At 38.8% G+C, this 27,804-nt stretch overlaps 1 long non-coding RNA gene across 1 annotated transcript in view; it reads left to right on the top strand.

Annotated features, from left to right (window-relative positions):
- LOC150088717 (uncharacterized) overlaps positions 1-27,804 on the top strand; it is a 78,340-nt gene that overhangs the window by 9,577 nt on the left and 40,959 nt on the right. Inside the window, exon 2 of the long non-coding RNA XR_016546797.1 lies at positions 13,243-13,371. This is a non-coding gene — a long non-coding RNA (uncharacterized LOC150088717). The remainder of the gene's footprint in view (positions 1-13,242; positions 13,372-27,804) is intronic.

Raw genomic sequence — 27,804 nt, 5'->3', positions numbered from 1 at the left:
CCTCCTCCCCACTGGGCGAAAACACTTAGTTCCGGCCCCGAAAACAAAAAAGGATTTTTCCGTAGAGTCAAAACATTTTTTTTTTTTTTTTTTTTTTTTGCGAATCTCTGAGGATGTGCAGAAGTCTCTAAAAATGCCGCGCGAGCAATTTCGAGATTCTGCGGAGGAAAATGGCTACTATGAATGAGCCCATACTTCTATATAGCCGCAAGCGATTAAATCATCACTTTTGAAAAGTCAATCACATTCAGAGATATTTGAGAATGCCTGTTATAAATGAGAAAATCATTACTTCGTTCTCAATTTTTCTATCAGAAGAATCAAGGATTCTTTTAAATAAACAAGATCACGAAATCGACCTATCATAAATTTTCACAATTGTTTCACTATTTTAAATGAAACACACTACTTGTAAATTATTTTAATATTTTATTTTAACCAACACATTAAGTAAGTAGGTGCATAAAACTTTGAAGAAAACTTACAAACTTTAAGCAAGTAATTAATGAGGTTTCTGGCTTTGCAGAACCTCATTAATTACTTGCTAAATATAAATTTCAACTATAAACCTCATTAATATAAATTTATGCAGAAAATCATATTATATTTTTATTTCTATGCAGCGCTGTCGATATGTTTTAGACTCTGGCGTTGATATTACCAAAATCCTTTTAGTAGTTTTTTTCCCTAATAAATAACATTTAACAAATTAATTTTTTAGTTAGAAAGTAGCCTAAAAAATGTATATTTTAGGTGAAAATTTTTCAAGTTAGCTTTCACTACCCTCGCCCCAATTATCTTCGAGTCAGAAGCTTTGAAAAGGTGGCAACTCTAGTAACATTGCTGTTGCTGTATACATATTTTGTTATGGCGTTAAAAAGATTAAAGAAAGAAAAGTAAAAATTGTTGTATGCTTTTAATTATTATTTTACACAACTGATTATATTCAACATTATGTTACATACCAAGGAAGCGAGCAAAGCTGAAAGGGCCCTTACCTTTGGAGGAGATACGAGTAACTTGGCGTTCGACTGTAGCTGAAGTGATACACAAAATTCCACCAGTAGCTAGGATTAGTGCTTGAGTTAGTTTAGTGCCCAATCTGGAAACAGAAGTCACTTATAAAAAAACAAATACACAGTACATGTACTTGTATTTCGATGCAATCACTTTTAATTTAAACATCTTCGTCCTGTACATATGAGTATACGATGACGATAATCATTAATGACGAAAACAGGAAAAATAAAAAATAAGTAAATTTTCTGTTCATACTTCGGGACGACCACATGAGTTCACAGGATAGACATCCTCTCTCTATGAAAATTTGGTTCGATAGCTTTTAGAAAACTGAGCTGTAAACTTCCTGAGAAAAGAGAAACCACTTTTACGACAACGCATCTGCCCATTCAGCACTGCTGTGCTATAATCAACTAAAAGGAATTTTGAAACGAGAAAGGTTTGTGGTGAAAACCATAAAACAAATAGTTCCTCTTAATTCCTCTTCTCTAGACAACTCCATGGGTCACTTTTTGTCTACAATATCATAAACTCTGTTATCGATTCTCCATCTCTTCTTGAACAAATACCTTTCACTATACCCCGTTTGAATTCTCGTTATAAAATTAATTTCTCACTGCTTGTTCCTCGTACTTATCACTTACTTGGTAGTCCTCTGTTTCGTTTCCTTCTGGTATTGAATAATTACAACATTGATTTTACACTTAATCCATCTATCTATAAGAATTTGCTCCTTATTCTGTTTTGTTAATCTAAATTTTGTATATATTTTAATTCTAGATTTGTATTGATTATTACTGTTTTGTATTTTCTGTAACTCTTAGCATTCTCACCGTTATTTAGGGTCTGTGTACTCTGTGTGTGAGAAATCTGTATACCGGTACATAAATAAATAAATAGTGACGGAATAGTTTTTAGCGATTCTAAAAACGTGTTAGAAATGTTTAAAGAACGGCAGAGGATGTTAAGAGCATGGCTGTAGGAGCATTGAAGGAGATTAAGCCACAAACTTTGTAAAATATTACGTTCTGCAGTTTAAAATACGAATACATTTTTTGAACAGACGTCACAAGAAGAATGCCAATTATTGCCTTGTTATGAAGTCCGATAAAACTAAATAAAAAACTTGCTTTTTTTTTTTATACTCAGTATGACCACCAACTGGCCAGACGAGTTTACATCTTCGTTGTTTACTGTTTATGACAGCCGATATGTCAACACAACAGTTAATATTGGCCGTAGATATGGACTTTTTCTAACTGATCTTCGGCATTTTGTGAGAGTTGCGGATATAAGCATAAAAAAGATTGAGGAGTAAGGTTACAGAAAAGCAAGCATAATATTTACTCTAATATTAAAATAAATCACGTTTTTGTCTGTCTCTTACAACTGCGCATATGTGATTGGTTACCTGTTAGCAACGAAGAAGTTCAGGATGGTGAATCCAACTTCCAAAATGCCGTCAATGAAGAGACTCGCATATTTATTTTCTTTTAGTGAAGGGACCTCTCCTGTTGGTATACGAGACAGCAGAGCCACAACAAACCTGGAACGTTACAAGTCATTTAAAGTAACATGAATGTTTGGAGATATAATAATTTATAATAAACTTTAAATAACATAGGTTTCCGCTTTTCGCGGGCGAAAATGTTTCCATTTTCAGCTAAACTTAGAAAATATGTGAAAATTTTTGTTGATGCATGAAATAAATTTTCACTGCGTTTGGTGATATTTATTCCACCTTGAGAATGTCGCATGGTGGGAGGTAGCCAATCGGAGAAGAGGGATGCGAGTCACGTGGTACAAGTGGGCGTGGCATTTACGTTACTACAAATGCACAGGTAAATAATTATATAGGTCATTTCCTGATTAGATATCGATCAGTGCGTTTCTACAGGTGTCTGGAATTCGTGATGTTTTATTTGCTAATGTAGTAATTAACACAATGCCGCGACCTAGATTGGCAATCATCGATACCGAGAGAAAACGACGCCATCAGGAGTCGGGTCGGAAATATAGAGTGGAACTTGCCGAAAAGTTACGAACTAATCAGAGAATAAGTTCAATGACGACGGTGCCAGTCGAAAATCATCGCGACAGGAAGCGAGTAGCTAATATGGACGAAGAACAGGCTGAAATTCAGCGAACCGTTAAACGGCTCAGACATAACATAAGATCTTCACAAGATCCTGATAACGAAGAAACCACTGAAGTATCATATTGCGATTTAGGGGATATGGTGGATGAATGTCAACATTGCAGCTGATTATCTTTTCACGGCGAACTCGGAAGAGCCGCACATTCGTGTTGTCACGGAGAGAAGGCGTGTTTGCCAATGGCAGATACCTATCCAGACGCTTTAAAGACTGTTGTTTGACAACACGAATGTGGAGGTGGGCGAGTGAAGCCAGCAGGGGACGGAGCCCCCTAGTTATTAGTATTATTACTGATGACACATGTTGAAGATGCCACCTGGCCCAGAAACAATCCAGCACATAACTGCGGGATGCAGGTTGATCACCCAAACTGAGTACATTCACCGACATGACCAGCTCGCCAGGATAATACATCAGAAGCTAGCCCAAAAATATGAACCCAGGTTATACTAGAAACCTCTACTCACACATTATACTAGGATCCTGACAGAATAATGGACAGGACAAGACGTCTTAACCACGCACAACAGACTAGGTATAACCCTCATCGACAAGAAGGAAAGGGCTACCTACCTAATCGACATAACGGAAAATATGTGAAAATTTTTGTTGATGCATGAAATAAATCTTTCATTGCGTTTTCAATTCTCAGGTGACACCAGAAACCTATGAGGAAGAGATTAGGAAGTGTGTAGTGTTGATTGTCAAGCGGTACCGGGGTCCCTCCCAACTTCGTGTTTGTGTACTATGTGTTTTTTTTTTTTTTTTTTATTTATTAAAAATAAAGGCGGCACTCAGAACATAAGTTCAAATCCGCCTAACAACTCTCAACTGAGTATCTTACATCTTTCACAAAATAAATAAATAAAACATTGTAAAAACATAAAATATATAAATTAATTTAAAAAAAAAACAATGCATAAAATTTACACTAGCAACTCATCCATATCTTAAACAATTGTGGCTATCAAGAACTCTAACATCAAAAACAGACTTTTAAACTCTAAATATTGTCCAGCTCTGCTTGGTGAAACGAATCTTATTGTCCAATTTTATGTTCAGACTTGATTGATTTGGGGCAGAACCGGGTTCGCCCCCAGAATAAGCCTCTCCCTTCGAGCAAAAACTTCTTTTGCAAAGGTTGGAGTGCTGCAAGATTACTTGCTGTTTGAATTAGCTGTTCCAGTGCAGTTGAGGAGAATCCCTGGAAGTTATTCCTCAGCTTTTCTCTGGATTCATTATATAATGCACAGTCGAAGAGTATGTGAGCCAGTTCTCCTCTGCTCCACAGAAACAAAGCTCTGACTCTGAAAGTCTAAATTGAAACAATTTCTCATTGAGGGCTCCATGTCCTGTGACTAGATAGGAGGTTTCCATCGTGAGAGTAAACCATTTCGTAACAGATTTTGCCATTGCAAAGGTAACATCCGGTATGAAGTTTTACGTGACTAGTCCCTTATTGGTTGTGTCCCATCGCGTCTACCATATATGAACTAGCTCATTATAGCAGCGCAGCTTCTCTCTTTTCACGTCCGTGTCTAAGTTAAGGTGGATTCCTAGGATTACTGCAGGAATCCTCCTCCTCCGTATTCTGTAGCATTTCCCTTATAAACTACAAAGCGGTCCAGTGGAAGAACCCCTGCAATGGCTTGTGTTGCCTCTGTGGAGACTGTTCTGCAGATCCGACTGATGGCCAGGAGAAGTCCCCGTTAGACAGAGTTCAGCTTCTCTTTAATTTTACACTTAATTGCCCGGTGAAACCACGCCCTTGCAGCGAACGTGGCTATGGGGAGGAACACCGCCTTGTAGTAAAAGAGTATTGTGTGCTTGGAGAGCCCCTAGTCACTCCTGGAGATCCTGACTATTGAGGCTCAGAAGTTTCTTACTTTTATGTTGAGATTCTGAAAGTGAGGGAGGAAAGTAAGTCTATGGTCAGTGATAACCCCTAGGACTCGGGTTTTGGTCACAAGAGCTAACTGCGTGTCTTGAATTTTAGCTTGGAGAGGCCTTCGAAGGTCGAGTTTGGCTCCGAAGATCATCATTTTTGTTGGATTGATTCGGAGCTTATTGGTTTCAGTCCAGTCGACAAGGTCGTCAAGAACGTGGTTTGCAGTGGTCTCAAGGGCTCGCCGAGAGCGGCCCGAGAAGATGATCGTCTGCGAATGCAAGGATCTTGGTACTATCGAAGCTGCGGCGAAGTCAGTCCTGAAGAACCAGGTTCCAGATTAAGGGGCCCAATAAGGAGCCCTGTGGGCATCCTCTGTAAATTGGTCGTGTTAGTTGCCTGTTTTGCCTGTACCGTAACGGTTCTGTCGGTGAAGTAGTTCCTAATTAACCAGTAGAATTGTGGTGGGCAATCAGCAGAGCGCAGCCTCTCAGGCGCGCTCTCCCACTATACTCGGTCAAAGGCCCCCACAAAGTCTATAAAGACGGCCAATTCATACTTGGCCTTAGAGGTTTTCAGATGGAGTATTATTTCTGAGAGTGCATCCTCATAGGAGCGACCTTGTGTGAATCCATATTGCGAAGGAGAGATAAGTCCTTTGTCTTCAAATATGCTTACAATTTTTATCGCTATGAGCCGTTCCAGAATTTTACCAAGGTTGGGTAAAGAAGCAATGGGGCTGAGTGCCCGAGGTTCTGTTGGTGGTTTGTTAGGCTTCGGAATGAGTTGGAGAAGAGCAACTTTCCAGTGCTCAGGGAAGAGAGAGATTCTCTAAGGCAGCGGTTAAAAAGGAGAAGTAGGTGCTCTGGTTTCAGTTTGAACACCCTTTGTGTGAATGCATACTCAATGAGATCAATGCCAGGGCATTTATTCAGGTTGATTCTCTTCATTGCTGTCTCCATTTCTTGGGATGTAAAAGGTTCATCGGGTGAGGTTGATGTGTAGAGTGAATTTCTTCTTCTGATATCTGCATGTTCAGGTAGGTCTTCCATTAGATATCGTCTATCTGTCGCAGTACAAACTCCGCAAAGGCCAGAGATAGTGTAAGTTTTAGTGTTGGTCTGTTGTGTCTCCCGCCACTTAGCCGCAGGGTCCTTAGTGGGACCCCACATTGACCGTCCACTGCCCTGGAGAGGTAGGCGGGATGTAGCATTAGCATTAGCATTAGTAGAGGCATATGATGCAAGAAAGCAAGCTTATGCAGCATCAGCCAAAAAAAAAAAAATTCCACTTCAACCCTCCGTTCGTTCGAAATACCTGTCCAGCAGAGCCTTACATTTATTTAGGCTATCAACTTCCACAACAAGGGATGGAAGTCTGTTCCACTAACCAACTACCCGCTTAATAATATTTGAATTTATGCTCTCTCAGGTGATTATTCTGAGCAAGAGGAAGAATCCCATCAGCATTGAGTATGCTCGAACCATTCAAGGCTTTATACACCTCTATCAGATCACCTCGCTGCTGCCTAGTCTCCAGACACTGTAATTTGCAAAACTTAAGTCTTTCTTCGTAAGAGTACTTGAAATGAGGTGTATAAATCCTTCTTGAAATGAGACCTCCAGACCTGTATACAGAACTCAAGGTGTGGCCTGGCCATTGCCTTATACAAGGGAACAATCACTTCCTTATCCCTGTTAGAAAAATTCCTGTATATCATTGACAAGACACCATGAGCTACGCTTGCAGCCCGTCAGCTCAGAAAACTTCATATCTGCCTGCACAACCACCCCCAGGTCCCTTTCATTCTCCACCACTGTCAGTGTAGTACCACAGAGTTGATACGTTGCTCTGGGATTGCTGTTTCCCATATGTAGTACTTTACATTTGTCAATGTTAAACTTCATTTGCCACCTCTCAGCCCTCTGCTCAACTTTTCCCAGATCCTGTTGCAACAGCATAGTGTCAGTAGTGTCCTTGAAAACCCTGCCAACCTTTGTATCGTCTGCAAACTTGGACATTAAGCTTGATATACCATCATCAATAACATTTATAACTACAGAAAACGATAGTGGACCCAACACTGATTCCTGAGGGACTCCACTAATAACATTAGTCCACGATGAGCAGTGCCCATTGATTACCACTCTCTGTCTTCTCCCCCTCAACCACGCATTTATCCATAGCAGCAATTTACCTCCAATGCCACGTTGCTCCAATTTGTGCAGCAGTCTTTCATGTGCAACAGTTTCATCATGTTTCATCTAAGATCCAAGTATATAATATCAAAGTTATTCCCTGCATCCAGTCCTTTTGTGACTGCATCATAGTATCCAATCAAATTGGTCAGGCAAGACTTCCCCTTAATAAAACCATGCTGTGGCCGAGCTATAACTGAAGTCTTGTCTAGATGATCCGGCAGTGCTTCTTTAACCAGTGCCTCCATTAATTTTCCTGGAACAGAAGTTAAACTCACAGGCCTATAATTACTTGTGTCAGCCTTTGATCCTTTGTGAATTGGGGTCACATTTGCACATCTCCAGTCTGTGGGTACCTCCCCTGAGTCCAAGGAAGCTCTCATAATTATGGCTAAGGGTTTGCTTACTTCCTTTGCTGCCTTCTTTAATATAACTGGATAGATCCCATCCACCCCAGGTGCCTTTCTTGTGTTTATCTTCAACAATTTCTCCTCCACTTTACTCTCAGTTATTACAAGATTCTCTAGCTTACTGCCAGAGTTGAATACACCACTAGCATTCCCCTCGCTGAATAACTCCTCATGTTAACCATCAACCTGATTGTTGATGATTAACCTCATGTTAATCATCAACCGTTAACCCATCGATATCAAGTGGACCAATCTGATTCATCCCCTTCCTTCTAGAGTTTACATAAGTAAAGAACTCTTTGCATTCCTTGCCAAAGATTTCTCGTAATCTGCCTTTGCCTGCCTAACCTCCTACTTGGTTACAGATCAACTTGTATCTATCATAGGCTTCTGTGTCATGTGTTAATTTGTATGTATCCCATGCATGTTTCTTCTCTGCCATATGGCTCATCAGTTCATCTGACATCCATTTAGGCCGAAACCTTGAACAATATTTCTTAGTTGGTATGTAAAGCCTAGTAGCTTCCAAGATAAGTTCTTTGAATTTTTTTTTTTTTTTTTTATGAAAATCCCAAACACGAAAGGTATCAAAACCTATAGTACTTAGTACCGTGCATGGGTTGAAGGAGAAGTATGGGGGGAGGGGGATGCCGGAAACTTTGCTCTAGAGACTAAACATGGGTTTCACCACTTCAAGCCTCCAATAAGCAAAGTGGTGGTATTTCACCGGTTGATGAAAGTCATCTGCCACCTACGCATGCTTCCCATTTTGAATTTGCTGTTGGTAACAACATCAGTTGGTCCCACTGTATAGAATTTAAATACTGTCTCAGACCATCGTAGTCGCCTTTACGAAAGCAATAACCCTTCCCTTTACCCCTGATGGCAGTTACCGCTTTGAGTAAATCCCACTTCAGCACACTGTGATCACTGTCACCTAGTGGTTCATTTATCTGCAGATTCTTGATGCATGAAGAATCACTACTGATAATCTGAACAAGAGTATTACTCCCTCTAGTGCCTCCCGAACATGCTGATGTAGAAAACAATCATCCAATAAATCCACAAAAGCCTTGCTAGTGTGTGAGTGACCAGCCCCCAAATTCCAGTCAATATCTGGGAAATTAAAATCCCCCATTATAAGACACTCTGATTTACTGGCCCACTCTATTTCCCTGTACAGTTTCTTATTAGCAGAGAATAGAAAGATTTCTGGTGGAGGCAAACCCTAGACGACACCTGAGCTTGCCGGGGAAGGTCCTCTAGGTTAAAAAAAAAAAAAAAAAAAAAACCCTCTGGAAAATGAAAAAGGGAGGGGAGAAACAGATGAAGATAAAGAAGGTGCATGACAGGAAAGAAGATGATAGGAATATTTTCCACCTGGATATAGGAAGTTAAAAGGATGGAGGGGAATTCCCTACGGAAGGAGCCCATCCTCCACAGGGAATTGGGGGGAGGATTGTTTAGAACAGGAAAAGATTTGTGGTGGTAGAGTCCACCAGGCGAAAAGGTTGGGATTGGAGGTGAGGAAGGGAGATAGGAATCGTAGGGGAATACTGTATAGGGCTAGGGCGCCCTATATGTTGGGGAGGATAGCACACCCTGGACATGCAGCGCTTCTCTGTTAGCAATCCCATATCGGCCAGGCCAACTGAAGCTGGTGCCAGCAAATCCCACGTCATGCCTCAGAAGAGTGGACATGACGTAGTTGGGGCAGGGAGGTTTCTTGGTAGGTTGTTCCACAGCAGTTTAATTTGGCGCCTCCGTAGCCAGGTGGGCAGGAGCAGCAGGGCGTAGCACACGCTTCTTGATTAGACCGGGGTTCAAACCTGTGACCACCGAATGCGGAAAGGTCAGGGATTGACCACCGCATATTCCCTGAGCAATATGGCCTTAGTTGCTAATGCTCCTAAAAACCAAATAACAAACGTAACTTTTAGAAATAGTGTTGGTCCTTAAGTTTTGCACACATGTGCACATTCACACACATACTAATACAGTTGTACAGTAGACACTCATAAACTTAACCACAATACATGTGCACATATATTCACAATTGTGTCCATTTATATTTGTAAATTGTATACCCAGAATAATAATATTAAACAGGTAACACATATATTTATGGTTATACTTATCAAAAATACACTGGCGTGCAAAACCTAAGGACCAACACTATTTCTAAAGGTTACAGCCACAAAATCTTTACTTAAAGTACTCTTTGCTGATGAGAGTAGATTCAGTCTCAGCAGCGATTCTGGAGGTCAGCTAATCTGGCGAGAAGTTGGCACACGGTATCACCCGCAAACATCACTGAATGGGATCTATAGCGGTCGACGTGTTCTCGTCTGGGAAGGCATTATCTTGAATGGACGTACACAACTCCAGTTACTGGAAGACGGTACTGTAACCGGTGAACGCTACTGTACTGATGTAATCCTTCCCCATGTGCGTCTGTTCCGAGGTGCTATTGGCTCCCAGTTCGTGTTTATAGATGATAACGACACATCCCATGGCACTGCAGCTGTTGATATGCTTTTTGGAAGTGAGGGCACTGTTCGTATGGATTGGTTTGCCCGTTCCCGTCGATCTAAATCCCATCGAAAACATATGGGACGCTCTGGGGAGACGCCTCGCGGCACGTCCACACCCGCCAGAAAATGTTCACCAGCTGAAGATGGCGCTGACAGAGTAATGGACGATGTTACCGCAAGAACTTATCAACAACATTGTTCTAAGTGTCGACAGACTGTGCAAAGCCTGCATCGACATTTGGGGTGGCCGTATCTCCTACGGACCACTTCTTCCCTTTGTTCCATCTTTGGCAGTGATGCATCTGTATCATGGCAGCCAGTGATATGTTGCCATTTTTGAATAAAGTCCCTCTGTACCATTTTGTTTCCGTTGTTGTTGTTGTTGTTGTTGTTGTTGTTGTTGTTGTTGTGTCGGTGTTGTTTCCTTCATCATTTCTGTACCTCACGGGGTTCCTTTGGTATGCTTTTCCCATATTGATTGCATTGCATACAATTCTAATTTTTACTCGCATTCACATAGTATATACACTCATGAGGAACAAATATAAACATTCCCATTTTCCTGAACTTGAACCATTCATTCCATAAAATATACACAATTATACATTAATACATATTTATACACACTAATGAACAGGAAGTACACTGACCTAAGACATTAAGTCAAAGAAATGTGGCATATAGAACAAGTAATGACCATCCCGATCACTGTGTCAACCACTGCCAAAGAGCCTCCCTCCATAAGAACCTAGCAGCATTAGGCTACCCAGGGAACACTTACATGGAACTTCAGAAAGCAGCGATCCTGAACACCTATAGGATAGAGAGTTCCTCGACCAACAGTAATAATAATAATAGTAACCGGACACAACCAACCACCACATGTACTTGGTAAAAGTACTGTCACGGGATGGAAAAAATCCCATAAAGGAGAAAAAGTTTTATAACAGTAATAATAATAATAATAATTATAATTATTATTATTATTATTATTATTATTATTATCTTTTATTTTTTTATAATAACCAACTGCGAAAGGTATTGGGACCTACTGTATAGTATTTGAGTTGAAGACTGAAAAGACAGAAGATTGCCAGTTGACATTACCATTTGAATTTGTGTTAGATTGTAATTTTCAGGAAATATATGTGGAGGAAAGTTGTTCCAAAGAACAGTAGTAAAAGGGATAAATGAGAAATAGAAAAAATTAGTTCTGTGAGTATGGAGTTGAATAGTGAATGGACATTAAAGAGTTGTGGTACGTGTTCGGACTGATTTGAAAGGCTGAAATTACAGATGTCGGTTCAGATGAACAGTGCCCATGGAGATATCTATAGAAAAGGCATGCAGTAGAAACGAAACGCGTATGCGATAGAGAAAGGGCAGAGTATGTAAGAGATGGGTCATTAATTAACCTGACTGAGATCTTTTGAATAGAGTCTAGAAGCTTGAGAGAGGTTTTGGGGGAACGTCCCAGATTTGGCAACAGTATTCCATGGTAGGGAGGATTTGAGATGTGTACAGAGTGAGTAGTTGTTTAGAATAAAAGTAATTCCGAGTACGAAAAAGAAAACCCAGTTTTTTGGACGTATTTATGCCAAGATAGATTAAAAGTCAGGGTGACCCCTAATAAAGAAATGTGATCTTGTCTAGAAAATGAAGTGTTATCGAAGGTGAGCAAAGGGGTCGTAGACTTTTTTGCGAGAAATGAGACAAGATTGAGTTTTAGAAGGATTGAAGTTAACTTTAATCCTTATAAAACTTAATTTAAGAGGGAATGAAGATTCATTTTATAAGGATTATTTATTTATTAGAAGTTTCTTCTCCCCATTGAAGAATCGGCATTTAAAGAATTGGTGGTTGACATCGATAAATTGAATCCGCTTGTGCAGAGCAAGAGTTCTCAAATTCTCAAGGTTATTCTGTACAACTATGGATAGGATTTCCAGTCAATGGAAGAAGGTCATTACTATACAGGAAGAAAGAGTGTGTGAAAGGACTGAACTCTGGGGAATACTAGCATGGTTGGAAAAGTTAGAAGGTAGAGGTCGTGTACAACCTACTGTAGTGAAAGTTCAGAGAAAAAAGGGGCTGCCCAATTACAAAAACCAGATAGCAATCTATAGGACGAGAGCTTTAAAAGACGTTTATACTAAACACGATGAAAAGCCTGAAATGTAAAGGACAACTGCTTGTGTAATTGTACTTTTCCATCAGTGTTCAGAAATGAGTAACATAAATTAAAATACCACTATTGGATTACTGTTTTATAAAAAAAGAAAAAAAAAACCGTCGTAGTCTCAGAAAATTAGCGTAATTTGCAAGTAGAGAATATTCTGAAATAGAATATTCTCAAAAACATTCTCCAGTGTGTTCGGTATTACTCGATTATTCTCTAGTGCTGCATATCCATCGTTACCATTGCTGCATAGAAGAGCATAATACCCAAAATTCCATTTCCGTTTTCATCTCAGAGGTCGTGTCTTCATTCCTAGAGTGGATTAGGACCGTACTTATAAACAGGCGCATGAGGCTCGGGCCTCACCATATGGGGGAGGGGGTCCTCGCATGGCTTCTGTAATCTCAAAATTTTAAAGCGATCTTTTATTGCAACGTTTGTTGTTTAAATAGATCGGTAAAAATCATTGTTTTTTTCTCTGATTATATTTATATATTCAAGTTTTTTTCTTTTTGGACACTGGACCTCTGGTATGTTAGAATTGGTATCTTTAAAGGGTACCCCGTAAGAGCTTAGTGCCTCGGGCCCCGAGAAATGTATATACGGTCCTGGAGTGGATCAATATCAAGTAGGATTCTTTTAAATTATGGTATTCTAAATCAAGTTATATTTTCTGCTTTTGTCCTTTTAGAGCTGTTCTTATTAAGATTTTTTTTTCTATACATTTACATATGTGGAGAATGGGTTCACTCTAGCTTTTTTTTTAATTTTTAATATTTTTCTTATTTCTGTTAATAATAACAACTGAGCTAACCACTAAATAACTGACTTTCTTTTTTATTTCCCACATGTTTTTTAAGCTTCTCTTATTTCATAAGTATCAGGGATATCCGTATTTCTTTCAAAATTGAAGCAAAGGGCAAGAAGTGGAGATATGCCACCAATTTAGAGGGAAGAATGGTGATATTTACAGAAGTAACCGTTACAAGGTAAAGTTTTCGATTTCATACATTAAATTTCATACCTATACCCCCATATTTAATATATTAAGTATTTTATATATCTAAAGTGTAATAATGTATTATTTGTGAAACTTTTCTTCAAATGAAAAACGAAACGCCGAATTTCATAGATAGCCCTCTGCTGTTATTAAAAAAAAAAAGTAGAATGGGAACAAGCCTTCTTGCTACTATATATCTGTTGTTGTGGAGTTTTATGAGCATCAGCGACTAAGGCCATATTGCTTTGTATATACTGTCTATAAATTGCGTGTGTTCTGTGGTCGATTTTCTGTTTGCTAGACGAAAAACCCGAGTTTCCGGGAGAAAATAACCAAGCTACCTTCGCGTGAGACCGACTAACTCAACCATGTTGCGAAAAAGGCCCATAAAAATTTGTCACATTATCGACGGGACTCGAACTCAAGTATATCTATTGCCAGATAACTGAGCATTTGCTTCAAATATAAAGTAGTTTTTTTGCTGAGCACAATTGCGACTAGATTCAACACACGTTTCACAATTAACAATTAAGTTATGTAAGAAAAAATAAATTAGTAGTTTTAAAGGCGACATTTTAAAAAGATCGAAGCGATTAGTTATACTGATATTAACAATATCAAGTTAATAAAATTAAACGAAAAATATTTTAGCTTTCCTCCTAACTGTGGATTTTTTCCCACCTCATTTATCCAGCTCAAAGATATAATCGTGTTGCCGTACGGGTATTGCATGTAGCACATAAGCAGTAGATCATAATGGCTTCCACTTACCAGATAAAGTACTGTGTGACGGTCAGCTGTCTCAGTCTAGAGGAATTGACGACATCTTCAAGATTATGTCCAGTTGTACCCCCTGAAGGGTGCACCACCATCCAAGCACGCTGGAGCTGATTCCGTAGTGTGGGAACAAACACAAAACCACTGAAGGCTGCTAAACGTTCTACCTCATCTTCTGCAGTATGCAAATGACCTCGAGCAACTAGCCATGTTATTGAACGCGGAAACAACCTATATACAATTAAATGAAATACATATATTAAATCACATAGATGAGCATATCTCCAGAATATACAACCCCTTCAAAAAAAGAAAAAAAGAAAGAAAGTCTTATTGTATCCATATAATCCACCGATCTATTTGCATGTTGTGCGAGCTGAAAAACCCAACTCCCTCCGCCTAAGATCGGCTCACTACAGTTGCGATTAAAGAGGGCTTTAGAAATTCCTGCAGTCATCAACGAGAATCGAACCTGGGCTTCTCCAAACGAGTGAGAGATGGCGAAGAATCTTACCTGTTAAACTGCTATGGATGCCACTAAAGAAAGAAGTAATATATGATCATGGAGGTCATTCTGCACTTTTTCAACGACTGATTCGCTGTCCAGGAAATAGTTCTCCAGCCAGTATCAAAAGGTATGGCAAATGGCACCTATATTACTCTAATATCATGGCGAATGAGGACTTAGAAGCAAGAAAATTAACAGTGAACAAACTTCTATAGGTTGTAATTTTCAGGAAATACTTAGGAACACTTTTTTTAATTTTTTACATTTAGTAAAAAATTAAAAAAAAACAGAACGTTCATTAATAAGATACCTTATTTTTAATGTACTCGACATTACCGATGCGTGTGACGAATCCGAACTACGTTTCGGTGCGTTCCGGTCCATTCTGAGCCATGCCTAGGAATAAAAGTAATGTTCGATCGAAGTGACAGAAGTAACAGGAATAAATGAAGGAAATTTGTTCAACGAGAATGAATGTTGCCAGTTGTTCGTGTTTTAACCACTCTGGAAGCAAAAGGTGGAATTACCAATACCAATTCGGAACAGTGCTTATGGAAATATCCACAGCAGAAAAAGTCATCAGCAGAAACTTAACATTTCTGGTATTAGAGGAGCCAATTTATGAAGGATGGCGCGTGTGAATTTGGGCACTGATTAACCTTTCTGCCCTTTTGGATAGTTAGAATTTTTGGAGCTTCTCTTCAGGTACAGGAACAATCTTTCATGGTAGAGTGAATTTGAAATTCATATAGAGTTAACAGCTTTAGATGGAATGAAAATGTAGTTTTCGAGAAGTGGTATATGAGTTATATTTAAAAGAAATATATGAATTTAGGGGAAGGGGGTGGGTGGTTTTTGTTGGGTTTTAGGAGCATCGGCGACTGAGGCCATATTTCTCCGTGTATACTGTCTGTAAATTGCTCGTGTTCTGAGGTCGATATTCTGTTTGCTGGATGGAAAACCCGAGTTTCCAGGAGAAAAAACCATGTTACCCTCACCTGAGACCGACTAACTCAGCTATGAAAAAGACCCATAAAATGGGTCTTTCTCGCAACGCGTGGGGGGGGAATCTGGTAGCATTTATACATTGTATTTATGTTTCTTTTGGTCAGCTGTCTTCATCATAGATGCAGAATGCAGAGCAAAAGTTTTTTAATCTTAATAGTGTGGGTAACTGGGTAAAAATTATTTGCGTATGTGCACAAAAAATCTGTATATTGAGCTCTTCTTTGTTTTCTTTTTATTAAAAGAGAACAAAAAACTCTTTACACTTGGATTTTTCCTTTGTAAAAGGAGACAAATCTTAAAATTTAATAAGTATTTTGTTTGGACTGATTATCTAAATTTTTATGATGGTAAATGCTAGCAAAAATAGCAAGTTGTAGTTGAATGTCGTAGATGTAATGATGGCAACAAATATGCTGGTGCTCAAAAGATAAGAAACAAATACAAAAGTAAATAAATGAATAACGTTTATTGATTTATTTATTATATTTATTTATTTATTTGTTATAACAAAACGTTAGTGAGACATTCGTTTTAACGTGTCTTAACAATGCACAAAAACTGGACAAATTTGGAAATATCTTGTGTAAAGGCTGACACAAGGTCGGCGAAGTTGCAGAGAAGGAGCATATGACTGGAAAACCATTTGTGTAAAGCATCCCAGACATCCTCTGTTGGATTGAGGTCTTGGGAATTAGCTGTCCATTCCACACTGGTTTTAACTTGCCTTCTGAAATCTCACCAGGAGAGCTCTGTGAGCTCCACATTAATGTGGAGTCCTACTCACAGAGCTCTAAAGGGCGAATAGAAGGATAAAGGATCTCATTTTGATACCTTATGGAAGTGAGAGTTGCTCGCGCGAACACATGGAGATGTGTTTTGCCAATTGACACTGATTAAACCATCAACTCCAAGAGTCTTGACAGTGCGTCGAGAATGCCATTGAAAATTGTAACTCGACTCATTGTTATGAAGCATCATAGCCCGTTGCTACTGGCATACTTTCGCCACCAATTCAAACGAGCTGTTTTGTGTATTTGGGTAAAGGGAACATAGACAGCTTGTCTTCATCAATAAAGCTCTCTTGCCTTCACCAAGCCTCCTACAGATGGTATGCCTGGATCCCAGTCCACCCGGTGCGCCACCAAGCTCTGAAAGCAAGGTTCCGTGTATTGAGTGTCTCTATAACGGCTCGTGGTTAGAACCAGATAATGATTATCTTGTTGGAAGTAACCTGAAGATTGGCTCAGGCACGTCATCGAAGAGCCCATTTGCGTGTTTTGGAACTGATTCCACAACCTTGCGAGTTAATATTCACCCACTTGGTCACCTTGCTTGACGTTGTTCCCTCTATTCTGCCTACTGCTCTCCTAATCCCATCTAGGAAACAGCGAAACCGCGTCTTCTTAACATTTTCACAATGACGACTACCTTGAAATCGATAGTGTGGGTAATAAGTGCGAAATACAGAGTAAAGGGAACATAGATAGCTATGTTAGTTCCAAAATATACCGTTTTTATGTGATTACCCAACTTGCAACTGGTTGTGCGTGACTTTACGTATTCTGACAGAGATTATTTTATTTCATAAATAAGAAATATTCTGTTATATCACGTTTAAGTGTTTGCTCCTTAACCTTTTGAGCACCAGCGAGTTTGTTGTTCACTTCAGTTATTTGAACAACAAATTCGTGTGCGTTAGCATTTAAAAAATCCAAAGGATTTTGGATTTTTTAGCAAACTATAAATTGAGCGAACTAATTTTACAGTACTCCTTTGCCCTGGGTACTTTGATAAAAAAAAAGAAATTTAATAAATATTAATAATTATAGAAATATCAATTGTAATTGTTGTTTAATTTGTTAATAATTTATTACGCCTTTGGCTGCGACTGCTGTATATAGTTTTAGATGGCTCGAAACATATAATGAGTCCCGACGCTACCAGATCGCTTCTTGAATATTGTGTCGCCGTCGTTCCCCCATCTTATTACAACGTCGCCTTTAGAAAGCGCAGAGGGACTGAAGTAGCACGTAGCAAAAAGTGACTGATAAAATAAGGCAATCAAACATTTTGAAACTCCGTGAGCTCAGTGTTATGTCTCATACTCGCTACTTGTAGATATTTTTATATTTGCTTCCACCTTGGGCCGACGTGGGTAGTACAGTTGGCAGAATCACTGTCCTCTCCACATCGGGTGAAAAGACCTGAGTTGGAATCCCGTCGATGACGCGAGGACTTTTTGTGGGCTTATTACAAAACGTGGCTGAGTTAGTTGATCTCGGGCAAGGGTAGCATGGCCTTTTTTCTCCCGCAAACTAGGGTTTTTGGTCTAGGAAACAGAAAATCGACCACAGAACACACGCGGTTTACCGACATAATACATATACGATGCAATATGGCATTAAGTTTCTGATACGCTTAAAACCCTACGACAAATTCCCACTCTTCACGTGGCAGGGAAGATTCATTCACTGTTGTTGTAGTAGTAATGGCAAATGGTGCAATTTCACGCTGACAGCCAACTCTCGGTCACTTGGTGAACGAGGAGTTGGCTGTCAGCGTGAAATTGCACCATTTCCATTGCAACATATTCCATTCTTCCACCATTGACACGCTGGTGGAAGAATGGAATTTGTTGCCACAGAGTCTTATAGACTCCCTTATATCGAGAACGATTCACCGCTGTCAGACTTATTTACAATATTCAAGAAGCGATCTGGTAGCGTCGGGACTCATTGTATGTTTCGAGCCATCTAAAACTCTATACAGCAGTCGCAGCTGCAGGTATGATAAATTATTAACAAATTCCCAACAATTACAATTGATTAGCCTTTGGAGAGGATTATATGCCGTATTGATGTCATGTGACCATATTTTAGAGCATTTTGTATTGATTTCTGTAATGTGACCTTTTTTGGTGATTCTTATACAACCCCTATAAATGTCCCTTATACCTGTCTGAAGTTTCTCGCTGTCTCCTCATTTCATCGTTATTCTATGGTACACCACTATCATACCAAATTTTGTCCGGCTTCATTGCAAGTTGCACGAGTTACACCACGTTTCCTACGTGTTCTGTTAATTTTTTCGAGCAGTGTAGTAGGTTTTATGCCTCCTTTTATATTCACTTCCTATGCTGGGAGGAGGAGAGAAACACGATATATAAAAAAAAATTAATGGTACAAAACGAATTTATAAAAATACAACATAAAATAATAAAGCCAAAACAATGCTTTAAATAATTTTTATTTAAAAAAAATGCGATACTTTAGAGGAGAGTATGGGAGATGGCGATCAGCGGTTATTGTCGATTACCGCAGTTTTTTACTGCATAGTGGCGGGTCCTAGACAAAAATGTCCATATACAGGCCATAGAATATTTGTACACTGGGACGTACGCATCCTATTTGGACATATTTGTACACGTCCTATAGGGACGCCAGTGTGAAGAACAGCTGAATTTTGGGAATGGTTGACTGTATTTTGCTTATAGCCCAAATTACTGAGGTCCTCGTAGGTTCTTCCCTGTTCATATCACTCCATGTGAGTGAAATGAACCGGACAACCAAGGAAATAGCCGTACAGATTCAGCAAAATAATCGGTATTTCCTAGTTTTTCACAAGGTACCCAAGGACAGCACCACACATACACGCAGACAACTACACGTTTGGTCGAGGTATCAAGTTGCTTAGAACTTATTAATTAAAAGTACTTAATATTAATAGATCTCGCCCAAATTACTTAATTTGTAAGTACTCTTGGCGAGATCACACGCGACACTTGGCAGTGACGTGAAATATACTACTGCACAGTGGCGTAGCCAGGGTAGATTTAGCATAGTGTTTTGTGGAAGGCGCCACCAGTGGTTTCCCACATCTGCGCCATGGTACTTTGTGAAGAAGTACAGAATCTCTGTAAAAGCCAGAAAAGTGTAATGTCTGGTTTCTGTCAGAGTAGTTTTATGTTTTGTTGTTGTGTCTCTGGCTTCTTGGCCACAGGGCCCCTAGTGGGACCCTGCGTTGCCCGCCACCACCACTGGGAGTTGAGCCAGGATGCCCATCATACTCTGGCTGGCCTCTGCCAGGGTCGCCTGAGCTTCCTGACGGAGACCAAATAAAAAATAATAATAAATAATGATAATAAAAAAAAGAAAATAGGAAAACATGAAGAATGGGGTATGTGGGTGGATAGACAGTTAAGAGTTGATCCATCCACGTTTAGGTAAAATGAGGGATTAGGGTGAGGGTTGAAAAGTCACAGGAGCAGATGCTCCTCTGTGGGTTCCATTGGCTCTGAGCTTTGCGAATCCCGCACTCTGAGGAGTGCCAGCAGTTCTGCACCAAGGATGATGCCAGCAGGAAATCCTACCCATAATGGGTTAGCTTGACTTTGCGGATCCCGCACCTACGATGCCAGCAGTATACCCTACCCTGAATGGGTTTGCTTGAGTTCAGTGTTATGTCAGAGGTTTGGAATATTTCTGCTCAAGGTTTATTTAGTCCCAAGGGCGTATTGTTCAACGCTGTGCTGAGTCCTGCTATTCTGGCTCTTCTTAGGGCAAAAACTTCCTGCGCATAGGTTGCAAGCGCTTTGTAGGAACTTTCTTCTACTAGGAGAAAGAGCTCATTGTTTCATGGATTGCTCTGTATTTCTGTGAGGAACTTAACCCTGGTGTTTTCGTAGGGTTGGGTAGGGTCAGCAGGTACATTGTACCCCCTGACGCCGAAATCATTACGGTAGGTTAGCATTAGGCAATTGGCTCCTTTTTAGTGATTGTACTTGCTGAGCTACTAATCTGCATGCAGTAGCAGTGGTTGCATGTAGATCACACCTGACACTAACTTATCACTATTTGGTATTAAGCAATAAATTTGAAAAATATAATCGAATATAACTAAACTTCTGTTTACTTAATGATTGATTCTCGTACATTTACCACAAACGTAATTTTAGCTACCAAAAAAATCCGACGATGACGACACCTGGTGCTGACACAACAAGTTGAATGTACCGCCAGTGACGAACCAACCACGCTAACACAGCTATTAGCAATAGACTGCAGCTTCGAAATAGGGCTGCGATAGTAGTAGTTTGCCAGTGGTAAGGAGTAGGAAGATTTTCGAGGAGTAGGATGTACGATATGCCCTGGATACTCTGTAATGAAATAAATAACGATTAAGCATCTTTACTAAATAGATGATTTTCTTTCTATAAACAATATACAGTGTAGTATATATTACACTAAACTTTTCCATCAAAACAACATTCTTGAATCAGCGACATTCTCGGAATTGGCCAAAAACTGAAATGGTCACTTTGTAAATAAAGTTTATTGCAGAACAGTCATTGGTAGATTGGCGGTTGGTAAAACACAGTTGAAATGTCACAAAATATCATCAGCAGACTCTAGAATCAATCCAAAGAAACTAAAACAATAAGGAGACAAAGTAGATGCCATATGCCATCAACTTCGCCACGGAACGACTGCTATTTAGCTTTAAACTGGTTGTCGGAAAGCGAGTTAGTGCGGCCACTGGAAGATATTTGTTAATCCAGATCAACATGGGACAGTAATCCTTCCCCATGTGCATCTGTTCAGAGGTGCCATTGGCCCCGAGTTTGTGTTTATGGATGATAACGCCACACCTCATAGCACTGCAGCTGTGACATACTTTTGGAAAGTGAGGGCACTGTTCGTATGGATTGGACTGCCCGTTACCGTCAATCTAAATCCCTCGAACACATATGGGAAGCTCTGGGGAGACGCCTAGCGGCACGTCCACACCCACTATAAAATGTTCACCAGCTGAAGATGGCGCTGACAAAGGAATGGACGATGTTACCGCAAGAACTTATCAACAACATTGTTCTAAGTATTAACAGGCATGCAAAGCCTGCATCGACATTAAGGGTGGCCATATCTCCTACTGAGCACCGCCTCTTCCCTTTGTCCCATCTTTGGCAGTGATGCATCTGTATCATGGCAGCCAGTGCTATGTTGCCATTTTTGAATAAAGTCCCTATGTACCGTTTTGTTTCCGTTGTTGTGTCGGTGTTGTTTCCTTCATCATTTCTGAACCTCACGAGGTTCTTTTGGTATGCTTTTTCCATATCCAGGCCACTCCTATGAGAAGCTACAGGTGAAAACCTGACTGGTTCTTAAACATTTGCACACCAGTGTATAACAAAGGATCTGATTTGTGTTTTTTTTTTTATATATACTGTCTATATGAAAAATCCTACAAAAATGTTAAAAATTAAGTAGTATATAACGAATTTCTTTTATTTAAAAGAGTAAAATAACACTAAAAAAATTCAGCAAAAAAGAAATTATTATTAGTTAATTATAACGTTTGCATTGTATTTAGTGATAATAAATCTTTTTTCCACTAGTAACTGTTGGAAGAACTCAGCTTACGTAATAATTCTTTGTTTATCTTAATTTTCTCAAACATCTCTTAAAAAGTCTTTGAGTAATTCACTTGAATTATTGATTTTCTGATCCCTAAAAATAAGTGAATATGACCTCTCGATCGTAGCATTCGTCACCCGTCAAAGGAAAGGCAAATTGGCATTTTCTGTGTTTGGAATATAATGTTTTCACCATGGAAATCTTTAAATACGTTCGATCATCTCTGCTACATTCTCCTTGCTCCATTCTTCTCGCAAGCTTTTGTTAAGATATTAATTAAGGACAAAAAGAGATAATCATACGACAAAGTGAGAAAAAGCATCTTTGAAACGAATTAATTTTATTCCGTTACTGCTTGCCGAAATAGAAATTTTGGAAATATCGATGGTGTATTTGGAAAAACGTCATAGAATTCTTTAAATTAGGACTACCTAAAAAAATTCGAGATAGTTGCTCGCCGTGTTAATAATGGATTTACTACCTGATTGGGACAACTAGCTTAATTCACAGATTTGATGTGGGATGTCCTTTCATGACAGTATCGACAAAATATATTTTGTATATTTTATATATTTTAATAATGTATATTTTAATTAGTAAACCTTTTATAAAAAAAAAAAATCGTTTTTAATTGATACTAGGGGGGCTCTCCCCATGCTCGCTTTGCTCGCCAACCCCCGCACACGCTTTTCTACGTAAAATGTATAGGTATGATGGAGCAAGTCAAATTTTTTCTACGTAAGAGACACCTGTCGAAAGGCACTGATCGATATCTAATCAGGAAATGGCCTATGCTAATTACAGTACGCTACTGTAACAGGATCTAGAAAAGTTGAGCTGGGCTGAGAGGTGGCAACTGAAGTTTAACATTGACAAATGTAAAATACCGCATATGGCAAAAAGTAACCCCAGAGTAACGTATCAACTGTGTGGTACTACACTCATGGTGGTAGAGAATGAAAAGGAGCTGGGAGTAATTATGGTGTCTTGTCAATGATTTACAGGAATTTTTCTAGCAGGGATAAGGAGGTGATTATCCACTTGTATAAAGCAATGGTCAGGCCACACCTTGCGTCCTGCATACAGGTCGGGAGGCCTCATTTTAGGAAAGATGTCGAGCTGCTGGAACGAGTACAGAGAAGGGAAACTAGGTTAGTGAATGGAACAAAGGGTTGCTCTTACGAAGGCTTAAGATTTGTAAATTACAGTGTCTGGAGACTAGGCACCTGCGAGGTGATCTGATTGAGGTGTATAAGGCTTTGAATGGTTTGAGCAAACTCAATGCTGCTGGGATTCTTCTTCTTGCCCAGATTAATCGCCTGTGTGGACATAAATTCAAATTTAGGAAAGACAGTTGTAGAACAGATGTGCGGAAATTTGCCTTTAGCTAGCGGGTGGTTGATTGCTGGAATAAACTTCCATCTGTCGTTTTAGAAGTTGACAGCTTAAATAAATTCAAGGCAAGACTAGATAAACATTTGGAGCGAATGGATGGGTAAAAAGGGAAGGTTTTTTTTTTGGCTGATGCTGTATAAGCTTTCTTTTATTTATTTTTTTTTTTTTTGCATCATATTTCTTACATCATATTCTTTCTTGCAACTGAAAAGAATGCTAAATTTTATTGTAATATTTGATTAATATAATCTCAATCAAGCTCGAATGTTGTCAGTTGTCCTGTGTTGTTGTTTTTTTTTTTTGTAGTTTCAGGCGCATCAGCAACTTAAGGCCACGTTGTATATGTATTATGTCGCTAAATTGCGTGTGTTCTCTGGTTTATTTTCTGTTTTCTGGATGAAAACCCGAGTCTCCGGGAGAAAAACCATACTGTTCTCCCCTGAGACCGACTAACTTAGCCACATTGTGAAAAAGGCCCATAAAAAATTCCCTCGTCATTGACGGAATTCGAACTCAGCGCTTTTCCACTCGATTTGGGAAGAAAAGTGATTGTACCAACTGTGCTACCCAGGAGGATAGCTTATGATGAATGTTATGAGCTGTAATCTAGTTTTTGTGTTTAGTAATGGTAAAATGCCGACGATTAAGCTTAAGCAGTATATCAGCGTCAAATCATATATGCTATTAAAGTTTCCATCTGAAACGTATGCACTGGTACAGCGCAAATTTTTTATGAAGATTCGGTGAATTTCAAACTGGCAGGAGCAATGGCAAAAAGTGATGATGATGGAAGTGTTTTTAGCCAAAACAGATATTGTCCACTTCGAATTCGTAACAGAAGGCTGAGCTAAAGATCGTATCCCGCGAAGGGGGGGGGGTAATAGATTAGGACCTACAGTTTCGCCTATATCTTAGTAATGCAATCAGAAATTTAAAAAAATATGACAGTGATTGTCCTATTCATTGTCAAATATAGATTATAGAAGAGAGAAACTCACTAAATACAATCTGCTATAAAATCACTACTAAATGTAACCATGAAAGGGCTTACCATTACTAGGACTCCCTGGAAAGTATGAAACGTTGCAAAAAGTTCATAAGTGGGTAGAAAATGCAGCATTACTCCAAAGACTGTGTAGAAGCACATGAGAACTAAAAGTAAGCATTTCCTTCCATAACGGTCAGAGAGATGTCCCAGCAAAAGGACTCCGACCAAAGTGCCAGCAGCGAAGGTGTATGGTATAAGCTTGACGAGATAACTACGAGCACACACAAGTTCCCACTGAAAGAAACAAGGAAAAAAAAAAAAAAAAAAAAAACACAATCAGCCGTACGGAAAGCTCTTACAAAAAAAAAATAATAATAAATAACAAAAGAATAGTAATTTTGTCAGAATTTTGTAATTTTAATTGTAAACGGAAGTGGTACGTTATAGTTCAAACTTCCTCCAACACATGATGATACAGAGATTGTCTAGTAGGCTGGTAAGCTGAAAGTAACAACCAGTTTCATTAGTAGCATTAACGTTCCGTGTGACGATTTTGCAATGGAGCAAGAACAAATATCAAATTTTGCATTTAATTGGGAAAATCTGCAAAAGAAACGCATTAAATATTAAAAACTTTTTATGATGACGAAATATTAAGTCGTACCAGTGTATTTGAATGGTATAAGCTGTTCAAAGACGAACGTCACGATGTTTGCGATGATCAAAGTAGTGGGCGTCCGCCAACCTCTTCTTTGAGGACAGAGTTGTAAAAGTTCGGAAATTGTGGTAAGAGATGATCGTCATTTGACCCTCAGAATGATGGCTGATGAGTTGGATATGATTAAGGAGACGACTCGTCAAATTCTGCATGAAGAATTTAGAGAAAAGGAAGGTCTGTATGTTGCTTTTGCTCATTCGTGAGGATGAGTAGAAGCAGCGAAGTGTCATCGTGTGAAGAGACCTCATCCAAACTTGTCAAGACAATCCTAATTTTCTCGACTGTATTGTCACTGGAGATGAGCGTTGGGTGATTCGGTACGATCTGGAAACGGAGCGTCAGAGCATGCAATGAACTTCTAAATTATCACCAAGGCCCAAAAACTGAATCCCAAAATTCAGTTTTTGGGCCTTTTTTACTTCTGTTTACAGAAGTCCAGGATCAAGGCGATGCCGACCATGTTTTTCAATACACAGGGTGTGTGATTCACAATGAATTTTTACCTGCAGAGGAGAGAGAGTCAGTGCTGCGTTTACATACAGGTACTTCAAAGGCTATTGAAATTCATTTCAATTTCGAAAGAAAGGCAACTGGTTCTTGCTGCACAACTATTCTCGCCCTTTCAACACTTATGAAGAGATTTCTGACGGAACATGGCATTGTACAGATCAACCATTGACCCTACTCTCCCGATCTAGCACCAGCGGACTTTTTCCTCTTTCCCAAAGTGAAAACTGTTCTCAAAGTAAAGAGATTTCAGAATGTTGAAGAGACCTAAAGAAAAACGTAACTGCCGAACTGACCGTTATCTCTTTGGACGTCTTTGCTGTCTCTTTTCAGAAATACGTACGGTGTAATATGTGCATTCAGTCAGATGATTATTTTGAATAAAAATAAAACGATTTTTGAGCTCTTTCAATTTTTGTTCTTTTTATTGCACCGCTCAAGTAACTTTATTGCTACACTTCGTATATGCTAAGCCTATTATCGTCACAATTTCCATCTGTCCTTCACCATGTCCGTCTATCCCCATAGGGGATGGATTTTCATGAAATTTTGTATTTGGGCTTTTTAAAAATAATTGTGGAGCCAAACCAAATTTCATTAAAATCGGACAAATAGAAATTCGGCAATTATTATTCCTCCCCTCTAAATTTTTGTACCGAAAAGAAATTCATAGACTAAATGTGGTTTTAATGCAGCACTGTTAGCTTTAGACAAGTCCGTGCATGCTTCGCCTCTATTATGTTATGCAAGACTCGTGAACATGATTTCACTTGTGAAGCGATGCATATATACAGAGAGAGAGAGAGAGAGAGAGAGACTTAAAAAAAAAAAAAAAGGAAGGAAAAAGTTATGCGGGAGGAGAGTAATAAATATACAATTGTAATTAAACTAAATGGCTATGTTTAGAGAACGTAAAGCAATCTAATTTTATCAAGTGTTCAATAAAGTTTTTATCTTAGTGATTAATTGACAAGGAGATAACTATATTTACTTTTCATTTCTATTAATCACATAAAATGGAAAATGAATCATGTAATTAAAAAAAAAATCGAACACGCCTGAAATGTAACGCACTGCGTACATTAATTTGTTATACTATTGTTTTCAATCAATGAAGGTTCGATAGGGTAGAAACTGTTCTTGGTGTCGACCTTAAATGTTTAATAATTCTCAACATTGTGAGAACTCAGCTGAAGAACCTCTTTTAAGTGGTTAATAATATAATAATTCCAAGTTAAATACGTTAGATCAGCGGAAGCCAACCGTTTCCTGCAACCTGCCACTTATTATGTTGAAAATGCGTTGCGTGCCACCTTGGGTCGGGTCCAGAAGCTACCGGCATCAATTTTATGCTAAGCACTTGTAATAAAAAATTTAAAAAAAGAAAGAAAAAAAAGAACAATTTTACATTTTAAAAATAAATATACTATAGGTTAACGAAAAACGTTTGATCTTATAGAATCAGTGTTGTGAGGAGCTAACTAGCGCTCCTACTTATCTATCAATTTTATGCTAAGCACTTGTAATAAAAAATTTAAAAAAAGAAAGAAAAAAAGAACAATTTTACATTTTAAAAATAAATATACTATAGGTTAACGAAAAACGTTTGATCTTATAGAATCAGTGTTGTGAGGAGCTAACTAGCGCTCCTACTTATCTATCTGAAGGGCAGCAAATATGAGCCAGTAAATAAGTTAAATAAGTAAATAAGGTCACGCTGAAACCCTTGCTCATAATTTATGGTAATAAAAATGGAATTCTGTATGTCAATGCTTTACAAACTTTTTTTGACACCGAAAGAGTATGTACATGCTAAAAATAGTTTGACATCCTCACCCACAATTTTGTAATTATTCGGCAATCCCACCCTTTTTGTTAATTAGCTTTAAATTGTTGGTAAACGCAACCTTACGCAACTTCCTTTGTTTCGGGCTGAAAACATGTAAATAAGAATAAGAGAAAATTAAGATATGCGTTAACAGGCACAAGCTTAACCAAGGCTATTTGAAATCGACTATACCAATTATAATTTTTCAAAGGTGTTGGGCCCATTGCTGTTTTCTATATTTATCAATGATATTGATGAAGGCATATTAGGTTTAATGTCC

This window comes from Mastigoproctus giganteus, chromosome 3 (genome assembly GCF_048544385.1).
Source record: "Mastigoproctus giganteus isolate SK-2022 chromosome 3, ASM4854438v1, whole genome shotgun sequence".
NCBI classification, from domain to species: Eukaryota; Metazoa; Arthropoda; class Arachnida; order Uropygi; family Thelyphonidae; genus Mastigoproctus; species Mastigoproctus giganteus.
The sequence above is the reverse complement of the archived record's forward strand: the minus strand, read 5'-3'. Positions and strand labels throughout refer to the sequence as shown.